This window comes from Salmo trutta, chromosome 38 (genome assembly GCF_901001165.1).
Source record: "Salmo trutta chromosome 38, fSalTru1.1, whole genome shotgun sequence".
NCBI lineage: Eukaryota > Metazoa > Chordata > Actinopteri > Salmoniformes > Salmonidae > Salmo > Salmo trutta.
In genome coordinates, this window is record NC_042994.1 from 33,392,220 (window position 1) to 33,415,796 (window position 23,577).

Consider the following 23,577-nt stretch of genomic DNA (forward strand, 5'->3'; position numbering starts at 1 on the left):
TATAGACTGATCATTTCTTTGTCAGTGGGCAAACGTACAAAATCAGCAGGGGATCGAATACTTTTTTCCCTCACTGTATATTGGAGACCAAAAGTCGTCTGGCACAGTGCTTAGGATTTCAACAACTTTATTAACTTATTTCTAGCCCACAATCATCGATCGATGTTACTACTAATGTGAAAACAAGACAAAATAGAACTTTCTCACTTGACTGTCTTAAGACAATTGTCAAATAATTTTAACATTCATTACAGACGTCAATTGTTGTACAACATGGCTACGCTGTTGGTATCACCTTTTGCAGTGGATGTCCGCTGTTGTGGGCCTTTAACCATCTGTCTGACTCTGTGCACACAGGAAAGAGACGTGACTATCTTGGATCCTCTGGGGAGCTTCAACAACATCATGATACTGACGAGGCAGAGAAGAGACTCTCCAGCTCAGAACTCCTCAAGAAACACCAGCAGAGACCCACAGGGAAAAAATCTCATTGCTGCTCTGACTGTGGGAAGAGATTCACCTCCTCAGCAGGCATTACAATTCATCAGAGAATCCACACAGGAGAGAAACCTTATAGCTGTGATCAATGTGGGAAGAGATATCTTACATGTAGCAGTCTGACTAAACACCAGAGAACACACACAGGAGAGAAACTTTTAAGCTGCTGTGACTGTGGAAAGAGTTTTGTTTCTTCAGGATGTTTAGAATCACACCAGAGAACACACACAGGAGAGAAACCTTATAGCTGTGATCAATGTGGGAAGAGGTATGTTACATCTAGCAGTCTGACTAAACACCAGAGAACACACACAGGAGAGAAACCATATAACTGTAAACAATGTGGGAAGACTTTTAGTCAGTCATTCAGCCTGATATCACACCAGAGAACGCACACAGGAGAGAAGCCTTATAGCTGTGTTCAATGTGGGAAGAGTTTTGTTACTTCTAGCAGTCTGACTATACACCAGAGAACACACACAGGAGAGAAACCTTATAGCTGTGATCAATGTGACAAGAGATACTCTAGTAAAAGATCTCTGATCAAACATCAGAAAAAACATACATGAAGGAGTTGTTTCATGATATCAATAAAATAATGTCACAATGTAGAATGTTTTAACATTGTAGTAGGAGTATTTTAATGTCACAATGTAGAACCCTAAACGTTTGTCCCCTGTTCTATTGATTTCAGCATGATATGGATATTAGCCTCAGGGGGGGAAATCCAGGCTCTGAATTGAAAGAGTTACTATTTATGAGGTTTAACAAAAAGTGACTAACAAAAATAGAGTCGTCTTACATTTACCACGTTGGTGACCCGCTTGAATCAAAATGCATCACTTCAAAATGTAACTAGCTGTTTTCTACAAATTGTCCTCTAACCAGTGATGTACACATTATTCCCAGATTCTGTGTAGTTTTTGAGCTGTTAGTTTTAACAGGAAGTGCAACCTAATGTCCCCCCTAATTGATATCAGTGATTTATTGCTACTTGTCAAAACAACAGCGTTTTTTGCTGTTTGTGCAGTTTATAAGGAGCTTGTTTTAAAAAAGACAAGTAATATGATTATTGTGGCAGATGTTTGTGTAGATAGTACATTTTATGTTTAGGTTTTCAATATATCACAAACTGTTTCTACATATTGGTTATTGATTTAGATACGTTAAAACTGTGTTTTGACATTGGGGCTATCCCACCTAGCAAAATGTCATTGAAAAGCCCTTGAAAAAAAGACATGCAATCAAATATTTCATGTAACATTTAATAATGAAAATTATTCATGCAACCAACTGACAATTTTTTGGTACAATTATATTGACATTGTTGCCCTGCTTTTAGAATGTCTGGGTACATTCTCAGATGTGCCAACACAAATGTACTAGAGCATGACATTGGGGACTGGGCCCAGATCCAACAACATGCCAATCTAGTGAACCCTGAAAAGAGAGAGAAGCTCTGCAGTGAGGTGGAAAGTTACTACAGATATTGCAGGAGTTTCCTCTTGAAATCAGACATGTCCGTGGTGAGGACAACTTGGTTGCTGATTGTCTCAAGGGTGGGCAGTTAAAAAGATTTGTGTTTAGCATTTAGCCAGTGCATTGCCATGGATCACAATTTATTTTGACTGCACGTTTTTCCGTATTGGAGATGAGTTTTGTTTGGGCTCGTTCCAAGGGGACGAGAGTTCTAGAAGCTAGTGAGTTTTAGGAAGACGAGAGTTCTAGAAGCTAGTGAGTTTTAGGAAGACGAAAGTTCTAGAAGCTAGTGAGTTTTAGGATTCTATAGAAAGAAAAAGGAGAAAATATACGATTGTATATTATTATTTAGATTGTTTTTAATTGTTGACAGCCAGTAGACACCATGTTTATATTGTAGAAGGTGAAGCATTGTAATTGATTATAATGTGAAATGGAAGTTGTTTTCTGTTGGTGGTGAGCAAACTAGTCCAACAAAAATATAGGATATATATGTTCTCTTGAAGGGTTTGGTTTTTCCATTTATATTTTGAGGTTGGACTTTAGCACGTCTAGCTCGTTAGCACGTCTAGCTCGTTAGCACGTCTAGCTCGTTAGCCCGTCTAGCCCGTTAGCCCGTCTAGCTCGTTAGCCCGTCTAGCTCGTTAGCCCGTCTAGCTCGTTAGCTCGTTAGCACGTCTAGCTCGTTAGCCCGTCTAGCCCGTTAGCCCGTCTAGCTCGTTAGCACGTCTAGCTCGTTAGCACGTCTAGCCCGTTAGCCCGTATAGCTCGTTAGCCCGTCTAGCTCGTTAGCACGTCTAGCTCGATAGCACGTAGGACGCACTGATTGGTATCACCTCGTTAGTCAGTATGTGTTACACCTGTGCTGGCTTGTCCATCTCGTTAGTGGGAAGGTGTTTCACCTGAGCTGGTCCAGGTTCTATTTAAGAGTGTCTGGCCCAGTGCTCCAGTTGTCTTGATACATGTGGAGAGTCAACACCTTTAGTTGCTCCACCTTTTTGGTTTGCTTCCTGTCTTTAAGTTTGGTGTGGGTTTTTCTTTTGTTTGCCTCTTCTTGGGCAGATTTAGTGGGTCTCATGGTGGGTGTCTTTTAGGTCCCAGTTGTTGTTATTAGTCAAGTTTCAGTGGACACCCCCATAGTGTCTTTCAGAGCCCCTCCTAAAACCCCACCTGTTTAGTTGTGGTTGTTGTCAGTGACTCTTTGTTAGTTCCCTCTTCTGTTTAAGTGACATTTCTGGTTTTCTTGCTGGGGAACGTAACAACAAACAATGCAGTTAAACAAACTTATATTTTGGGTTGGATGTTGCATCCAATTCTTTGTATTTTTAATCAATGGATTTTCCTTAGAATGTTTATTAGTCTTTCAGTTAATCTATAAATAAATATAAATAAAGATTTGATTTGATTTGAACATATTGCAAAACAAATGAACCCAATGCCTGACCAATCAACAGACTCTTTCAAAACCAATTAACGTATGTGCAAAAGCAACACATCTTGGTCCATCTTAGTATGAAAAACAGTATAAATTCAGTATATCTTACACTTTCAAAATGTATGGTATGTACGTTTCATCTCACTCTTTAAAAAAAATCAACTATACATCAATAGATTCAACTATTAAAAACAAACAAAATTATCAAACAGCTCTGCTTATGTCATGTTCTGTGGCCTTTGCTGTTCCATTTCTTGACTGTCCCTGCAACAAAGAAATAAACACATTTAGTCATATTATGTAAAACACTTAAAGTAATGGATATGGAGCATCTATGGCCTCAGTCACACCTGGCACCTAAATGTGACTTCTGTCATCCGATCCCTCCAAGCTGCATTAGGTTCAGATCTACCAGGATGGGCCTTTGACATATTCTGGATGCAGTCAGGCCACCAAATATGCATCAGCAATGTAAAGAGATGGGGTGAATGAGGGGAAAAGTAAATTTGACACAAATGATCTTCATAATATCAAAGAACAAATGTGTTTCTGAGGGGAAATTAACTTTCATACAGCCAAAAGGGGTGAGAAATTACACCAATATCAGTGGACAATTTGCACTAATGTAAATAAACATGGATGATGGAACATATTCCCTTTTGCTGACATGATGAACCGCTAAGGGGACATAAATATTTAACATCTAAACCATGTGTGACCTCTCACCTCTCTGGCTGTAGAAGTGTTCTTCCTAACCAGTCCCTCAACAGCTCTCTGACTGAGTTCCACCCTCACTGGGTCTTCAGAGGAGAGGAAGGCTGAGGAGGGATGGAAGGATGAATGGATCAGTCAGTCAATAAAGTGTAGAGCTGCTGTCTATGCTGTCTGACAAAATCACTATTTTAGTAGTTCATTAAAGTAAATAAGGCTTTATGGCTGCTGAATACCAACAATCAATCACTTAGATAATGAAATCAACCAATCTAAAGGTCAAATGCTTTATTATCTAAAAATGTAAAGTTCTGGGCGTCAGAGAGAAATAAAATGGTGCAGTTTGAGGTGTCGTGACGTTGTATTAGTTAATGTGACGACTGTTGCTCATCGAATGATTAACGGTTTATAATTGCGTGATTAAATGAATCATGCAATGAATCAAGCAATTATTAACTCATTAACCTGGGGCACCATGGGAAAATTAGTTTTATTGAGTTTTTATTTCCCAAATTAATTCAAAGAATATCGATTTTACAACAGTCGCTTAATTAATCAATTTTCTCTTATGTCTCATTTCTGAACGTCGCATAATCCGGGAATCTGCACGAACCCGGGCTACACCAATGAGTTTACCACACCAATCTTAGTTGATCATTTATTTACTAGCAAGCTAAAATTATGATAAAAGATACACATACACAAAACACAGTCTAGGCTATTGATTAGGACTTAGTATAACGGGCCAACACACTATGGCGCGTGTTACCCAAAATGGGGATTTAAAAGAGAGAGAAACAAAGAAAGTACACGAGAGAAATATATATTTGGGTTCATTTGTCAGCTATGCTTATCTAAACCTAGCCTTGCCCCGAACTGCCGCTCTTATGGGTCAGAATATAATGATGTTATTACGTGTTGGAGATCTCAGAGGAGCGTCCCGCGTGGCTCGTTTAGGCTTCTCAAGGACGCACTGCTCCGACGCAACTCTCTGGTTGTCCTCACAATGTCAGTGTCCCTTTTGGCTTAGTGGTCTGAATCCTTGTCCTTGCTTTGAAAGGGGGCTTCTGAGGACAGACAGCTCTGTTGCTCAGAGCTCACAGCGTAGGAATGAGATACCGCGATTCGATGAAGAGGGGAGGCTAGGTGGTTCGGCTTGATTTCACCCGCTTAGACACAGCTACTCATCCGTAGCTTGGGTAGAAAAAGATTTCTTTGTCTTCAAATTTCTTTGACTTCAAACTTTGTGTTGCGTTTTGGGGTTCGTTGACCATTCAGACCGTGGCTGCAGCCTGGGGTCAGTAGTCTGATATGTTAATTCTTCAGTCACATGTCTTATACCTCTCGGGTCAGAAGTGGGCGTAACCGCCTTTAGGGCAGTTCTCTGGGCGTACCAAGTGAAGAGCAAGGCCTAGATTTTACTCAAATCCAATTTTACACACTAACTTCACATTTCATCCTTACCAAAAATTCTCTTTGATTTGGATACTTTCCACACAACATACAATGTGTAAACACCAGGCATATACATGGAAAACTCTTAAAGGTACAATGTTTTCGTAATAACGTCATCTCTTAACCTTTAATAACAATACAAAAATTACATACATTTTCATATTCCATCTCTCGTCATGACCACCATTGTGGCTGACGGAAACCATTGTTCCAAAGTCCCTTTATTGCAAGTTTAATGTTCTGAGGCCAGTTCTCCATAGTGAGGACAAAGGAATTTCTCTGTGGCCTAAGACTATCATGGGCGTGAGGGGTCATAAAACCCCCACATCTTCAGACCCCTAGATCTCTCCTCCTCTGTTGGGGGTTGAGAGATACCCTGTAGGATTGTGGTCTCCTGTAACCTGACCTGATCAGGACAGTCATGACAGAGGCCATGTGGCGGAGAGTGATGCGCTGGAGATGGTGGTGTGTTCTAGTGGGTCTGGGTAGGTGTGATGTAGTTAATGAAGATGGAGGTGTGTTCTAGTGGGTCTGGGCAGGTGTGATGTAGTTAATGGAGATGGAGGTGTGTTCAAGTGGGTCTGGGCAGGTGTGATGTAGTTAATGTTTGTATGATGTTGTTGTGTGTATGTTTTGTATTGTTTATAAAATATCAAATAAAGTCCCAATGCAAAGTTAACCTCATTGTTCTATTTTTGGAGTTATTACATAAAACCAATCAGAATTCAGAAGAATGCCAAAGTCAGGTGTGATGTAATATGGAGGACCAGCCTATTCCCTATGATGTAAACTACAACAGAAATAACTTCAAATGTATAACTTCAAATTAAACCAATAGTTTCCACTCATGACTTGAGTGACTAAAGTAAACCAACGTTTTGGAAATACATAATACCATCTAATCAAAGAATGTTAGCTATTGCAGTTATCTTAGCTAGCCAGCTAACGTTAGCTATTTAGCCAACTAGCTATGGTCAGTGAGCTGGAGCCCAACTACTGGAGACCATTTAGAACCCAACTAACAAAACCCAACTAAAACATGACTGCAGATCAAAAGAGCAGAGACATACAGAATGATGGTAGGGAAAATCCCCAATATCCAAAATAGATCGATTCCAGATGTCAGTCAGCGTGCTAGCAGTAAGCCAAGGTGGAAAAAGTTACAAAACTCCCGTAGTCTACTTCACAGTGAATATGCTGAAAAGTAGTGATGGGGAAACAAAGCTTCCTGAAGCATTGATGCTTTTCAGCCTGTTGTGTCAAAAAAAAAAACAGCAAGCAGGTTGATTTCCTCTGTCGTTTTGAACCCACGGCAAGAGGCACCAGAGCCTACTGTGCTAACGGGTTCCCTCTAGATAACACATCCACACAATTCATGAAAAGCATGAGGTGTGGCTAACGTTTGCAAGCTTGAGCTAGCTACCGAGCTAGTGTGACCTTCCTGGTCCCTCAAGTCAGTGAGTCAACACAGGAAGGAGCAATGGATGGATAGTTCATTTATTTCCAAAGCTGCAATGATGGGACACACACAGTATGGATGAATGATCAGTAGTGATGGGATATAAATAGCACTCCCATGCAGTATAGATGATATACAGTTTATAATGTAATGTCAACTTTATACATTTCTATGCCAGGACCATTCAATTTTCAACTCACCGACAGCAATTCTCCATAAATCTGCTGTGGATTACCCAGAATCCCGAAATAAATTAATACATATTAATACATAAATTAATACATAGGTAAAGCCCGCCTTATCTCAGTCACCATAGCAGCACCAACTGGTAGCACGAGCTCCAGCAGGTATATTTCACTGGTCATCCCCAAAGCCAACACATCCTTTGGATGCCTTTCCTTCCAGTTCTCTGCTGCCAATGACTGGAACGAATTGCAAAAATCACTGAAGCTGGAGACTCATATCTCCCTCACTAACTTTATTGAAGCACCAGCTGTCAGAGCAGCTCACAGATCATTGCACCTGTACACAGCCCATCTGTATACAGCCCATCTGTAAACAGCCCATCTGTATACAGCCCATCTGTAAACAGCCCATCTGTAAACAGCCCATCTGTAAACAGCCCATCTGTAAACAGCCCATCAACTACAGTTGAAGTAAGAAGTTTACATACACTTAGGTTGGAGTCATTAAAACTCGTTTTTCAACCACTCCATACATGTCTTGTTAAGAAACTATAGTTTTGGCAAGTTGGTTAGGACATCTGCTTTGTGCATGACACAAGTAATTTTGCCAACAATTGTTTACAGACAGATTATTTCACTTATAATTCACTGTATTGCAATTCCAGTGGGTCAGAAGTTTACATACACGAAGTTGTTTGTGCCTTTAAACAGCTTGGAAAATTCCAGAAAATGATGTCATGGCTTTAGAAGCTTCTGATAGGCTAATTGACATCATTTGAGTCAATTGGAGGTGTACCTGTGGATGTATTTCAAGGCCTACCTTCAAACTCAGTGCCTCTTTGCTTGACATCATGGGAATATCAAAAGAAATCAGCCAAGACCTCAGAAAAAAATTGTAGATGTCCACAAGTCTGGTTCATCCTTGGGAGCAAATTCCAAATGCCTGAAGGTACCACGTTCATCTGTATAAACAATAGTACGCAAGTATAAACACCATGGGACCACGCAGCCGTCATACGGCTCAGGAAGGAGACGCATTCTGTCTCCTAGAGATGAACATACTTTGGTGCGAAAAGTGCAAATCAATCCCAGAACAACAGCAAAGGACCTTGTGAAGATGCTGGAGGAAACGGGTACAAAAGTATTTATATCCACAGTAAACGTAGTCCTATATCGTCATAAACTGAAAGGCCGCTCAGCAAGGAAGAAGCCACTGCTCCAAAACCGCCAGACTACGGTTTGCAACTGCACATGGGGACAAAGATCGTAGTTTTTGGAGAAATGTCCTCTGGTCTGATGAAACAAAAATAGAACTGTTTGGCCGTAATGACCATCGTTATGTTTGGAGGAAAAAGGGGTAGGCTTGCAAGCCGAAGAACACCATCCCAACCGTGAAGCACTGGGGTGACAGCATCATGTTGTGGGGGTGCTTTGCTGCAGGAGGGACTGGGTGCACTTCACAAAATAGATGGCATCATGAGGGAGGAAAATGATGTGGATATATTGAAGCAACATCTCAAGACATCAGTCAGGAAGTTAAAGCTTGGTCGCAAATGGGTCATTCAAATGGACAATGACCCCAAGCATACTTCCAAAGTTGTGGCAAAATGGCGTAAGGACAACAAAGTCAAGGTATTGGAGTGGCCATCACAAAGCTTTGACCTCAATCCTATAGAAAATTTGTGGGCAGATCTGAAAAAGTGTGTGCGAGCAAGGAGGCCTACAAACCTGACTCAGTTACACCAGCTATGTCAGGAGGAATGGGCCAAAATTCATCCAACTTATAGTGGGAAGCTTGTGGAAGGCTACACGAAATGTTTGACCCAAGTTAAACAATTTAAAGGCAATGCTACCAAACACTAATTGAGTGTATGTAAACTTCTGATCCACTGGGAATGTGATGAAAGAAATTAAAGCTGAAATAAATCATTCTCTCTGCTATTATTCTGACATTTCACATTCTTAAAATAAAGTGTTGATCCTAACTGACCTGAGACAGGGAATTTTTACTTGGATTAAATGTCAGGAATTGTGAAAAACTGAGTCTAAATGTATTTGGCTAAGGTGTATGTAAACTTCCGACTTCAACTGTACCTCATCCCCATATTGTTATTTATTGTTTTGGTAATTTGCACACCAGTCTCTCTACTTGCACATCCATCTTCTGCACAAATATCACTCCAGTGTTTAATTGCTAAATTGTAATTACTTCGTCACTATGGCCTATTTATTTCCTTACCTTCCTAATCTTACCTCATTTGCACACACTGTATATAAACTTTTCTATTGTGTTATTGACTATGCGTTTGTTTATTCCATGTGTAACTCTGTGTTGTTGTTTGTGTCGCACTGCTTTTCTTTATCTTGGCCAGGTCACAGTTGTAAATGAGAACTTGTTCTCAACTGGCCTATCTGGTTAAATAAAGGTGAACTAAAATTAAATTAAAAATATATAAATATGTGATAATTCAAAAACATAACTGGATGTGCTTATAGGTAACCAGATCTTCAATACAACTAGGTTTCTAAGTATTTAAACACACTGTGTCGTTACACTGGTGAGTAAAAACTCATGCTTCCTACAATTTAACTTGTTTGAAAATACAATATACGTTTTATTCAACAGCGTTACCCACTCCAGTCAGCAGATGATGGTATGTGGCTTTAAGGCGATGCTGTTGGTGTGACGTATAATGTAGTGGACGGAACGGTTCTTTCAACAGCAGCAACAGTTAGTCAGCTTCCTTCGTAGCTTGATAGACAAAATAGCCGAACCAATAAAGCTCTTTAGACACTTTAGTGTATATTAGCCACTGTGTTTTAAACCCACTTCTGTCGTCTAGTTAGTTATCCGATTTAATTTCATATTTACTGTGTTGTTGTTATTAGTCAGCTAGCGGGCTGGTTAAGTTAGCATTAGCCTAGCTAGCTAACTGTTAGCTAACATCCCGACCATGAGTTCACTAAGCTACTCTCCTGCTAAAGAAGAGGTCTACTGGACGGAGAAAGAAGCTCTCGTCAAAGCGGAGGAGGAAGAGGAGGCTGTTACAATACAAAAAGAAGTAGAGGGTGAAGCTGTTACCGTGAAAGAAGAGAAAGACGTTTCAGTTAAAGAAGAGGAAAACTCGTTAAGAGTGAAAGAGGAAGATGATGTTACAGTAAAAGAAGAGGAGGAAGAGAAAGAGGATGATGCAGTTTTTGGAGTGAAGGAGGAGGGGATAACTGTCACATTGAAGGAGGAGGAGGAGGAAGAAGAGGAAACTGGATATCTGGGCCCGGTTTCCCAAAGGCAACTTAAGGCGTCCAATGGTTCTAACGGTGAACTTAGCAGTAAGATGGTTTTGAGAAACCGGTCCCTGATTAACACTAGTAAGTACTGTCTTAAAAACAGAGGCACAAACTCTGCAGTTGTTGAACTGATGTTTGGTGTTAACGCGGAAATCTGCAATTGCTACATCCATATTTAGACTTTTAAATTATTTATTTATTTATAGCCATTGATTCTTGAAGAATATAACACAGGCCTCATGAGCTTAGTTCAACTGTTGTACCCCATCAGAACCCCAAATAAGCTTTTTTCTCTCCAATGTTTAGAAACAATGTAAATCAACACTGTATAGCCTCAACATGGTTAAAACTATAATGTTGATATCATGGATGGTCAGTCCTTGCATCCATAGGTCTGTCTATGAATTTGAGAGTAGTTACATTTCTCCAGACCCATCCATCATCTTATTACCAAAACAGTGGTGGAATTACAGCTTTGTTATTGTTTGAATGGCAAGTTGGTTGAGTGATTTATGTGGCTTTTTTAAAGGGACAAACTAGTATTTAAACAGAAACAAAATGGCTGCCCAGAGACTTGGTTTGGTAAACAGCTGAGGGATGGAGAAATGTAACCACTCTCGTGCCGAGTGGATATCGAAAGACCGAGAGCATTGTCATTCACAATTGATTTCATTAAGACTTTGTTTACTTCCTGTTTGAGGTGAAGAAAAAAAATACTTTGAGAAACTCCAGAGCTCATTAGTGGTGGTGCGTTAAGACAGTCAGAAATACTACCAGACATCCCAAAATGGGCACATTTATAGGCCTACATTTGCACACAGGCCAGGTAGACTAATCCTACTTCTATATGCATAATCGGGTGTGTGTCCTTACTCAACATTGACAGGAGTGTTTCAAATGAAAGACAATTAATAAATTGATTAAACTGACGTATCTTGTGGGGTCAGGTCTGGGTGGTCTGCCAGGGGCCATTTCATTTAGTATCCCTCCTTCAGGGAACAGTAGTTACAGTCATAACGTTAAGCTTGTCATATGATGAACTTCAACTTAATTACTGGATCTTCCTGTCGGACAGTTTTTTTTACAGTCAAATGACAAACATCACGACATGCAACAACAACCAAAGTGCTTCTTCATTCATTACTCTGGTAAAGACAGTTATGCCGTGCTCCACGTTGGATCCAACAACCCTAACAAATGTATGTTTATAATGTGTTATTGTCTGCCTGATTTCCAGTAGGGTCTCGTTAGTCTGTCTGAACAAAGAGATACTTAGCTCATAATGTGTAGAGAACTGTTCCTTGATGGATAGGCTATTGTACAACACACAGAGCTATTTTCCTTTATTCAGGACATTTAGAATGACAACACATTACAGAGTAGCCTAGAGTTATTATTCACAAAATTATCTGGTGATCAGGTTATGAAATGTCATGACAAAGACATTTTAGTTTCCATGTTTCACCTGAAATATTAAAGGATTTATAGTCCTAGGTCTGTTGTTGTTAGGTGAAGTTATGGGTTCTACAGTGATATGCAACTTTTCAGGGAAGTTATGAACCAATATACACAGGCAGTTAGGAAAGCTAAGGCTAGCTTTTTCAAACAGAAATTTGCATCCCGTTGAACAAACTCCAAAAAGTTCTGGGACACTGTAAAGTCCATGGAGAATAAGAGCACCTCCTCCCAGCTGCCCACTGCACTGAGGCTGGGTAACACTGTCACCACCAATAAATCCACTATAATTGAGAATTTCAATAAGCATTTTTCTACGGCTGGCCATGCTTTCCACCTGGCTACCCCTACCCCGGTCAACTGCCCGGCACCCCCCACAGCCACTCACCCAAGCCCCCACCAATTATCCTTTACCCAAATCCAGATAGCAGATGTCCTGAAAGAGCGGCAAAATCTGGACCCCTACAAATCAGTGGGCTAGACAATCTGGACCCTCTCTTTCTAAAATTATCTGCCAAGAAATTGTTGCAACCCCTATTACTAGCCTGTTCAACCTCTCTTTCGTATTACCTGAGATTCCCAAAGATTGGAAAGCAGCTGCAGTCATCCCCCTCTTCAAAGGGGGAGACACTCTAGACCCAAACTGCTACAGATCTATATCTATCCTACCTTGCCTTTCAAAGGTCTTTGAAAGACAAGTTAACAAGCAGATTACCGACCATTTCGAATCCCACCGTACCTTCTCCGCTATGCAATCTGGTTTCAGAGCTGGTCATGGGTGCACCTCAGCCACGCTCAAGGTCCTAAACGATATCATAACCGCCATCGATAAGAGACATTACTGTGCAGCCGTATTCATCGACCTGGCCAAGGCTTTCGACTCTGTCAATCACCACATTCTTATTGGCTGACTAAACAGCCTTGGTTTCTCAAATGACTGCCTCACCTGGTTCACCAACTACTTCTCTGACAGAGTTCAGTATGTCAAATCGGAGGGCCTGTTGTCCGGGCCTCTGGCAGTCTCTATGTGGGTGCCACAGGGTTCAATTCTCAGGCCGACTCTCTTCTCTGTATACATCAATGATGTCGCTCTTGCTGCTGGTGATTCTTTGATCCACCTCTACGCAGACGACGCCATTCTGTATACTTCTGGCCCTTCTTTGGACACTGTGTTAACTAACCTCCAGATGAGCTTCAATGCCATACAACTCTCCTTCCGTGGCCTCCAACTGCTCTTAAATGCATGTAAAACTAAATGCATGCTCTTCAACCGGTCGCTGCCTGCACATGCCTGCCCGTCCAGCATCACTACTCTGGACGGTTCTGACTTAGATTATGTGGACAACTACAAATACCTAGGTGTCTGGTTAGACTGTAAACTCTCCTTCCAGACTCACATTAATCATCTCCAATCCAAAATTAAATCTAGAATCGGCCTCCTATTTCTCAACAAAGCCTCCTTCACTCATGCTGCCAAACATACCCTCGTAAAACTGACCATCCTACCGATCCTCGACTTGGGCGATGTCATTTACAAAATAGCCCCCAACACTCTACTCAACAAATTGGATGCAGTCTATCACAGTGCCATCTGTTTTGTCACCAAAGCCCCATGTACTACCCAACACTGCGACCTGTACGCTCTCGTTGGCTGGCCCTCGCTTCATACTCGTCGCCAAACCCACTGGCTCCAGGTCATCTACAAGTCTCTGCTAGGTTAAGCCTTGCCTTATCTCAACTCACTGGTCACCATAGCAGCACCCACCTGTAGCATGCACTCCAGCAGGTATATCTCACTAGTCACCCCCAAAGCCAATCCTCCTTTGGCTGCCTTTCCTTCCAGTTGTCTGCTGCCAATGACTGGAACGAACTGCAAAAATCACTGAAGCTGGAGACTCATCTCCCTCACTAACTTTAACCTCTTACATCTAGATGTTCCGCTAGCAGAACGCCTCGCCAATATCCAATGATAGAGCGTGGCGCGAATTACAAACTCCTCAAAAATCCCAAACCTTAAATTTTTCAAACATATGACTATTTTACACCATTTTAAAGACAAAACTCTCCTTTATCTAACCACATTGTCCGATTTCAAAAAGGCTTTACAACGAAAGCAAAACATTAGACTATGTCAGGAGAGTACCCAGCCAGAAATAATCACACACCCATTTTTCAAGCTAGCATATAATGTCACAAAAACCAAAACCACAGCTAAATGCAGCACTAACCTTTGATGATCTTCATCAGATGACACTCCTAGGACATTATGTTATACAATACATGCATGTTTTGTTCAATCAAATTCATATTTATATCAAAAACCAGCTTTTTACATTGGCATGTGACGTTCAGAACTAGCATACCCACCGAAAACTTCCGGTGAATTTACTAAATTACTCACGATAAACGTTCACAAAAAACATAACAATTATTGAAAGAATTATAGATACAGAACTCCTTTATGTAATCGCGGTGTACGATTTTAAAATAGCTTTGCGGTGAAAGCACATTTTGCAATATTCTGAGTAGATAGCTCGGCCATCACAGGCTAGCTAATTTGACACCCACCAAGTTTGGCACTCACCAAACTCAGATTTACTATAAGAAAAATTGGATTACCTTTGCTGTTCTTCGTCAGAATGCACTCCCAGGACTTCTACTTCAACACCCAATGTAGTTTTGGTTCCAAATAATCCATAGTTATATCCAAATAGCTGCGTTTGTTCTTGCGTTCAAGACACTATCCGAAGGGTGACGCGCCGGCGTGTATCGTGACAGAAAATTTCAAAATATTCCATTACCGTACTTCGAAGCATGTCAAACGCTGTTTAAAATCAATTTTTATGCGATTTTTCTCGTAAAAAAGCGATAATATTCCGACCGGGAGTCGTTGTTTTCGTTCAAACACTGAAAATGTAAAATCGACTCTTCACATGCACGCGCACGCCCGTGTCATTGTTCTCAGATCGACCACTTTCCAAAAGCCCTACTGTTTTTCGCCCAGGGACTGCAGAGTCATCATTCCCCGTTCTGGCGCCTTCTGAGAGCCTATGGGAGCCTTAGAAAATGTCACGTTACAGCAGAGATCCTCTATTTTCCATAAAGAGGCTATAGAAGGACAAGAAATGGTCAGAGAGGGCACTTCCTGTATGGAATCTTCTCAGGTTTTGGCCTGCCATATGAGTTCTGTTATACTCACAGACACCATTCAAACAGTTTTAGAAACTTTAGGGTGTTTTCTATCCACATCTACTGGGCAGGAGTAATAACCAGATTAAATCGGGTACGTTTTTTTATCCGGACGTGAAAATACTGCCCCCTATCCTAAACAGGTTAAGCACCAGCTGTCTGAGCAGCTCACAGATCTCTGCACCTGTACATAGCCCATCTGCCAATAGCCCATCCAACTACCTCATCCCATACTGTATTTATTTATTTCTTGCTCCTTTGCACCCCAGTATCTCTACTTGCACAGTCATCTTCTGCATATCTATCATTCCAGTGTCTAATTGGTATTTTGTAATTACTTCGCCAACATGGCCTATTTATTGCCTTACCTCCCTTATCTCACCTCATTTGCACACACTGTATATAGATTTTCTTCAACTTTATTGATGACTGTATGTTTTGTTTATTCCACGTGTAACTCTGTGTTGTTGTATGTGTCGAACTGCTTTGCTTTATTCTTGGCCAGGTTGCAGTTGTAAATGAGAACTTGTTCTCAACTTGCCTACCTGGTTAAATAAAGGTGAAAAAATAATAAATTAACAGTGGATTTCTGCTGTTGTGGGCCTTTAACCATCTGTCTGACTTTGTCGTTCACACAGGAGAGAGACGGGACTATCGTGGATCCTCTGGGGAGCCTCAACAACATCATGAAGCTGACGAGGCAGAGAAGAGTCTCTCCAGATCAGAGCACCTCAATAAACAGCAGAGACCCACAAGAGAGAAATCTTACTGCTGCTCTGACTGTGGGAAATGTTTCTCAAGATCAAATTCACTAAAAGTACACCTGAGAATTCACACTGGAGGGAAATCTCACTGGTGCTCTGACTGTGGGAAAAGATTCAAATCTACAACAGACCTTAAAATACATCATAGAATTCACACAGGAGAGAAATCTTTTGGCTGTGATCAATGTTTGAAGAGTTTTTCTCAGCTAAAAACCCTGAAATCACACCAGAGAACACACACAGGAGAGAAACCTTATGGCTGTGATCAATGTGGGAAGAGTTTTACTGTGTCAAGCTCCTTGATAGTGCACCAGAGAACACACACAGGAGAGAAGCTTCACCATTGTTCATTTTGTGGGAAAAGCTTTTCAACATCACACACCTTGAAGGTGCACCAGAGAATGCACACAGGAGAGCGACCTTATAGCTGTAATCAATGTGGGAAGTGTTTTTTTACATCTAGCAATCTGACTAAACACCAGAGAACACACACAGGAGAGAAACCATATAGCTGTAATCAATGTGGGAAGAGTTTTGGTCAATCTGGAGATCTGAAGACACACCAGAGACTACACACAGGAGAGAAACCTTATGGCTGTGATCAATGTGGGAAGAGATATAATCAGTCGAGCAGCCTGATAGTACACCAGAGAACACACACAGGAGAGAAACCTTATGGGTGTGATCAATGTGGGAAGAGTTTTAATCAGTCAAGCAGCCTTGTGGTACACCAGAGATCACACACAGGAGAGAAACCATATAGCTGTACTCAATGTGGGAAGAGTTTTGTTACATCTGGCTGTCTGATGACACACCAAAGAACACACACAGGAGAGAAGCCTTATAGCTGTGATCAATGTGGGAAGAGTTTTACTCAGTTAAACAGCCTGGTAGTGCATCTGAGAACACACACAGGAGAGAAGCCTTATAGCTGTAGTCAATGTGGGAAGAGTTTTAATTGGCTAAACAGCATGGTATCACACCAGAGAACACACACAGGAGAGAAACCTCATAGCTGTAATCAATGTGACAAGAGATTCTCAGATAAAAGATATCTGATTAAACATCAGAAAATACATAGATGAAGGTTGTTTCATGATATCAATGCAATGCCACAATATGTTTTTAACATTGTTGTAGGAGTATTTTAAATGTTCACAATGTGGAACCCTAAATGTTTGTTCAATTGATTTGAGATCTTCATTGTAAAGGGTTTAAACACTGTTCAATGAACCATAAACAATTAATGAACTTGCACCTGTGGAACGGTACTTAAGACACTAACAGCTTACAGACGGTAGGCAATTAAGGTCACAGTTATGAAAACTTAGGACACTAAAGCGGCCTTTTTACTGACTCTGAAAAACACCAAAAGAAAGATGCCCAGGGTCCCTGCTCATCTGCGTGAACGTGCCTTAGGCATGCTGCAAGGAGGCATAAGGACTGCAGATGGGGCCAGGGCAATAAATTGCAATGTCCATACTGTGAGACGCCTAAGACAATCCTCCTCCCTCATGTGGTACCCTTCCTGCAGGCTCATCCTGACATGACTCTCCAGCATGACAATGCCACCAGCCATACTTCTCGTTCTGTGTGTTATTTCCTGCAAGACAGGAATGTCAGTGTTCTGCCATGGCCAGCGAAGAGCCCGGATCTCAATCCCATTGAGCACATCTGGGACCTGTTGGATCGGAGGGTGAGGGCTAGGGCCATTCCCCCAAGAAATGTCTGGGAACTTGCTGGTGCCTTGGTGGAAGAGTGGGGTAACATCACACAGCAAGAACTGGCAAATCTGGTGAAGTCCATGACGAGGAGATGCACTGTAGTACTTAATGCAGCTGGAGGCCACACCAGATACTGACGGTGACTTTTGATTTTGACCCCTCCTTTGTTCAGGTACACATTATTCAATTTCTGTTAATCACGTCTGTGGAACTTGTTCAGTTTGTCTCTCAGTTGTTGAATCTTGTTATGTTCATACACATGTTAAGTTTGCTGAAAATAAACACAGTTAACAGTGAGAGGATGTTTATTTTTTTGTTGAGTTTATTTGTTGTCTTCAGGGGGAAGGTGTTACGGGCTGTGGTTTTTCTATTTATGTTTTGAGGCTGGACTTTAGCACGTCTAGCTCATTAGCACGTCTAGCTCATTAGCACGTCTAGCTCGTTAGCACGTCTAGCTCGTTAGCACGTCTAGCTCGTTAGCACGTCTAGCTCATTAGCACGTCTAGCTCGTTAGCACGTAGGATGCACTGATTGGTGTCACCTCGTTAGTCAGTATGTGTTACACCTGTGCTGGCTTGTCCATCTCGTTAGTGGGAAGGTGTTTCACCTGAGCTGGTCCAGGTTCTATTTAAGAGTGTCTGGCCCAGTGCTCCAGTTGTCTTGATAGATGTGGAGAGTCAACACCTTTAGTTGTTCCACCTTTTTGGTTTACTTCCTGTTGTAACGTGTGTGTGGAGGACCAAGACGCAACAGGGAAGTGTACTCATCTTCTCTTTTTAATATATAAGAAGGAGAAACAAAATAAACACGTGTACAATTAACAGAAACGACACTAACAGTTCTGTCAGGTAACAAGCACAAAACAGAATACAACTACCCACAAACCACAATACAAACACACCCCTAATTATAGGACCTTCAATCAGAGGCAACGATAGACAGCTGCCTCCAACTGAAGGCCCCAACACCAATTAACTAAACATAGAAATAAACTAACAGAACAATAACCAAAACCCTGGACTAATAAATCAAATACCCCTCTCTACATGGACACATACACACAACCACCCTGAACCACATAAAACAAATACCCCCTGCCACGTCCTGACCAAACTAAACACTAACAAATAACACCTTTACAGGTCAGAACGTGACACCTGTCTTTAAGTTTGGTGTGGGTTTTTCTTTTGTTTTCCTCTTGGCCAGATTTAGTGGGTCTCATGGTGGGTGTCTTTTAGGTCCCAGTTGTTGTTACTAGTCAACTTTCAGTGGACACCCCCCCATAGTGTCTTTCAGAGCCCCTCCTAAAACCCCACCTGTTTAGTTGTGGTTGTTGTCAGTGAGTCTTTGTTAGTTCCTCTTCTGTTTGAGCAACATTTCTGTTTTCTTGCTGGGGAACTTAACAACAAACAATGTAGTAAAACAAGCTGATATTTTGGGTTGGATATTGCATCCAATTGTTAATATTTTAATCAATGGCATTTCCTTAGTATGTTCATCAGTCTTTCAGTTGGTAATCTGTTTTTTATCCTCTTATGTTTGTGTAGTACATTTTTCAGTTTTTATTAGTTTTTTCCTGTGAAGCCGTTGCGTTGCATCCATGTCTGAAATGTGCTTTATAAATAAAGCTTGATTTGATTTGAACATATTGTAAAACAAATGAACCCAATGACTGACCAATCAAGACTCTTGCCAAACCAATGAACAAATGTGTGTAAAAGCAACACATTTATTGGTCCTTCTTAGTCTGAAAAACAGTATCACTTTTCAAGCCTGCTGGAGGCGTGGTGGAGTGGTAAACACCACAATCAGCTTGATTTGATTTGAACATACTGCAAAACAAATTAATTAACCCAATGACTGACCAATCAACAGACTCTTAGTCCCTCTTAGTATGAAAAACAGTATCAATTCCACTTTTCCAGCCTGCTGAAGGAGTGGTGGAGTGGTAAACACCACCCCCGGCTCTACCAGGGGCTTGAGGTGGTCTCCCACAGTTCTGCTTATGTCATGTTCTGTGGCCTTGCCGTTCCATTTCTTGACTGCCCCTGCAACACAGAAAGAAACACATTTAGTCATATTATATAAAACACTCAAAGTAAATCTACAGCCTCAGTTACACCTGGCACCTAAATGTGACTTCTGTCATCCGATCACTCCAAACTGCATTGGGTTCAGATCTACCAGGATGGGCCTTTGACAGTCTGGACGCAGTCAAGCCACTGAATATGCATAAGCAATGTAAAGAGATGGGGTGAATGAGTGGGGAAAAATACATTTTACACAAATTACCTTCATAAATCAAATCAAATGTTATTGGTCACATACAGGTGTTCAGCAGATGTTATTGCAGGTGTAGCGAAATGCTTGTCCTTCTAGTTCCCACAGTGCAGCAATATCTAACAAGTAATATCTAACAATTTCACAACAAATACCCAATACACACAAATCTAAGTAAAGGAATGGAATTAGGAATATATAAATATATGGATAAACAATGTCAGAGCAGCATAGACTGAGATACAGTTTATACATATGAGATAAGAAATGCAAGATATGTGAACATTATTAAAGGGACAATGATTTCATGATGCCTGTTTAACAGTCTGATGGCCTTGAGATAGAAGCTATTTTTCAGTCTTTCGGTCCCAGCTTTGATGCACCTGTACTGACCTCGCCTTCTGAATGATAGCGGGTGAACAGGCAGTGGCTCGGGTAAAAACAAAGAACAAATATGTGTGTCTGAGGGGAAATTAACTTTCATACAGCCAAAATGGGTGAGAAATTACACCAATATCAGTGGACAATTTGTACTAATGTAAATAAACATAGATGATGGAACATATTCCCTTTTGCTGACGTGATGAACCACTAAGGGGACATAAATATTTACCATCTAAACCATGTGTGACCTCTCACCTCTCTGGCTGTAGAAGTGTTCTTCCTAACCAGTCCCTCAACAGCTCTCAGACTGAGCTCCACCCTCACTGGGTCCTCAGAGGAGAGGAAGGCTGAGGAGGGATGGAAGGATGAATGGATCAGTCAGTCAATAAAGTGTAGAGCTGCTGTTTATGCTGTCTGACAAAATCACTATTTTAGTAGTTCATTAAAGTAAATAAGGCTTTATGCTGAATACCAACTATCAATCACTTAGATCATGTATTTTCAGGTAGAGATACATCCTTGGGACGTCCCTAGCCCGTTGAAGTTGACATTTAAAATGGTTAAGGTAGGGGTTAAGGTTAGGGTTTAGGGTAGGGATGTCCCAAGGATCACAGAATGCATTGACCATCGTGCATTCTTCTGTCTCTTTTACATAGCAGGTGTACAATAAACAGACAAGACAAGTAGGCACGCAATGGATTATGGAACATATTCCCTTTTTTTTACCTTTATTTAAATTGGCAAGTCAGTTAAGAACAAATTCTTATTTACAATGATGGCCTATGAACAGTACCTTCCTAGACAATGTGCTGGACAGTAATTATTTATGTGACAGATCAATGAGGTCAGATCCCAATACCCATGTAGACATAGCTTACTGACAGATCAAGGAGGTTAGATCCCAATACCCATGTAGACATAGCTTACTGACAGATCAATGAGGTTAGATCCCAATACCCATGTAGACATAGATTACTGACAGATCAATGAGGTTAGATCCCAATACCCATGTAGACATAGCTTACTGACAGATTCATGTGGTTAGATTCCAATACCCATGTAGACATAGATTACTGACAGATCAATGAGGTCAGATTCCAATACCCATGTAGACATAACTTACTGACAGATCAATGAGGTTAGATCCCAATACCCATGTAGACATAGCTTACTGACAGATCAATGAGGTTAGATCCCAATACCCATGTAAACATAGCTTACTGACAGATCAATGAGGTTAGATCCCAATACCCATGTAGACATAGCTTACTGACAGATCAATGAGGTTAGATCCCAATACCCATGTAAACATAGCTTACTGACAGATCAATGAGGTTAGATCCCAATACCCATGTAAACATAGCTTACTGACAGATCAATGAGGTTAGATCCCAATACCCATGTAAACATCGCTTACTGACAGATCAATGAGGTTAGATCCCAATACCCATGTAAACATCGCTTACTGACAGATCAATGAGGTTAGATCCCAATACCCATGTAAACATAGCTTACTGACAGATCAATGAAGTCAGATCCCAATACCCATGTATTGCGAACAGGTCGATTGTAGCGGTAGTCGTTTCGATAACTTTACAGTTGTTTCGACCGCGGTGGTTATTGGAGTCGTGGTTTCCTGGAAGAAACCGTTGTTGTGCATCATCTTTCAACGCTCCAATACCTGATAATGACCAAACCTGTAGAGGCTGTTTGGGAATTAAACTTTAATTAACCTGAAAGTGTTGCTTCATAGTAGAAACATCTGTTGGGTTGGTAGAATGTGGAAAGACCCACCTCATTGGTTAATATTCACTGTAGTAGAAACATCTGTTGGGTTGGTAGAATGTAGAAAGACCCACCTCATTGGTTAATATTCACTGTAGTAGAAACATCTGTTGTGTTGGTAGAATGTAGAAAGACCCACCTCATTGGTTAATATTCACTGTAGTAGAAACATCTGTTGGGTTGGTAGAATGTAGAAAGACCCACCTCATTGGTTAATATTCACTGTAGTATTAACATCTGTTGGGTTGGTAGAATGTGGAAAGACCCACCTCATTGGTTAATATTCACTGTAATATTACCATCTGTTGGGTTGGTAGAATGTGGAAAGACCCACCTCATTGGTTAATATTCACTGTAGTAGAAACATCTGTTGGGTTGGTAGAATGTAGAAAGACCCACCTCATTGGTTAATATTCACTGTAGTATTAACATCTGTTGGGTTGGTAGAATGTGGAAAGACCCACCTCATTGGTTAATATTCACTGTAGTAGGAACATCTGTTGGGTTGGTAGAATGTAGAAGTAGGTTATAAATTCATACTTATTACAAATCTGCAGTTGTCTGACTATTATATTATTATTTAATGAAAGAAATGTAAAAATGCACTTTTTGTCTGGAAATAAAATCAACATTTATCTGCCTTAACCACTCCAGTCAACAGATGGCGATGTGCGTCTTTCAGGCGATGCTATCAGCGTGACGTATAATCTAGTGGACGGAACACTTCTTCAACAACATCTAGTCAGCCACTACGGTAGCTTCCTAGCCGAAACATTCAAGCTGTTCAGACTTCTTCGGTGTATATTTGCCTCTGTATTTAAAGCATAATTCTGTCATATAACTAGTTTCCCCATTTAATGTCATATTTCCGTATAGTCAGGTAACGTTAGCTGGCTTGATAAATTAGCCTATCACCAGGCTAGTCGCTAACTAGCTAGGTTAGCTGGCTAACATCCCCGACCATGAGTTCACTAAGTTACTCTCCTCCTGCTAAAGAAGAGGAGGTCTGCTGGACGGAGAAAGAAACTCTCGTTAAAGAGGAGGAGGAAGAGAAAGATGTTACAATACAAAAACAAGTAGAGGGTGAGGCTGTTACCGTGAAAGAAGAAGAGAAAGACGTTTCAGTGAAAGAAGAGGAAGACGCGTTCAGAGAGAAAGAGGAGGAGGATGTTACAGTAAAAGAAGAGGAGGAAGAGAAAGAGGATGATGCAGTTTTTGGAGTGAAGGAGGAGGAGGGGGAGATGACTGTCACATTGAAAGAGGAGGAGGAAGAACAATAACAGGAGGAGGAGACAGGCGACCTGATTAAGACCAGTAAGTACTGTCTTAGAAACAGCAGCACAAACTATTGTTGAACTGATGCGTGGTTTTAAAGCAGCGTTCTACTGAATGTTTATGCTTTAATATGTTTTTATTTAATGTAGGAATTGATAACTACACTGTAAGATGTGTATACCACCAAAGAGCGGGTCACCAACAAAACCTA

The 23,577-nt window shown here is 41.0% G+C and overlaps 1 pseudogene; it reads left to right on the forward strand.

The window, feature by feature from the left end:
- Positions 1 to 23,577, forward strand: part of LOC115178614 (zinc finger protein 850-like) — a 150,148-nt pseudogene that overhangs the window by 123,393 nt on the left and 3,178 nt on the right.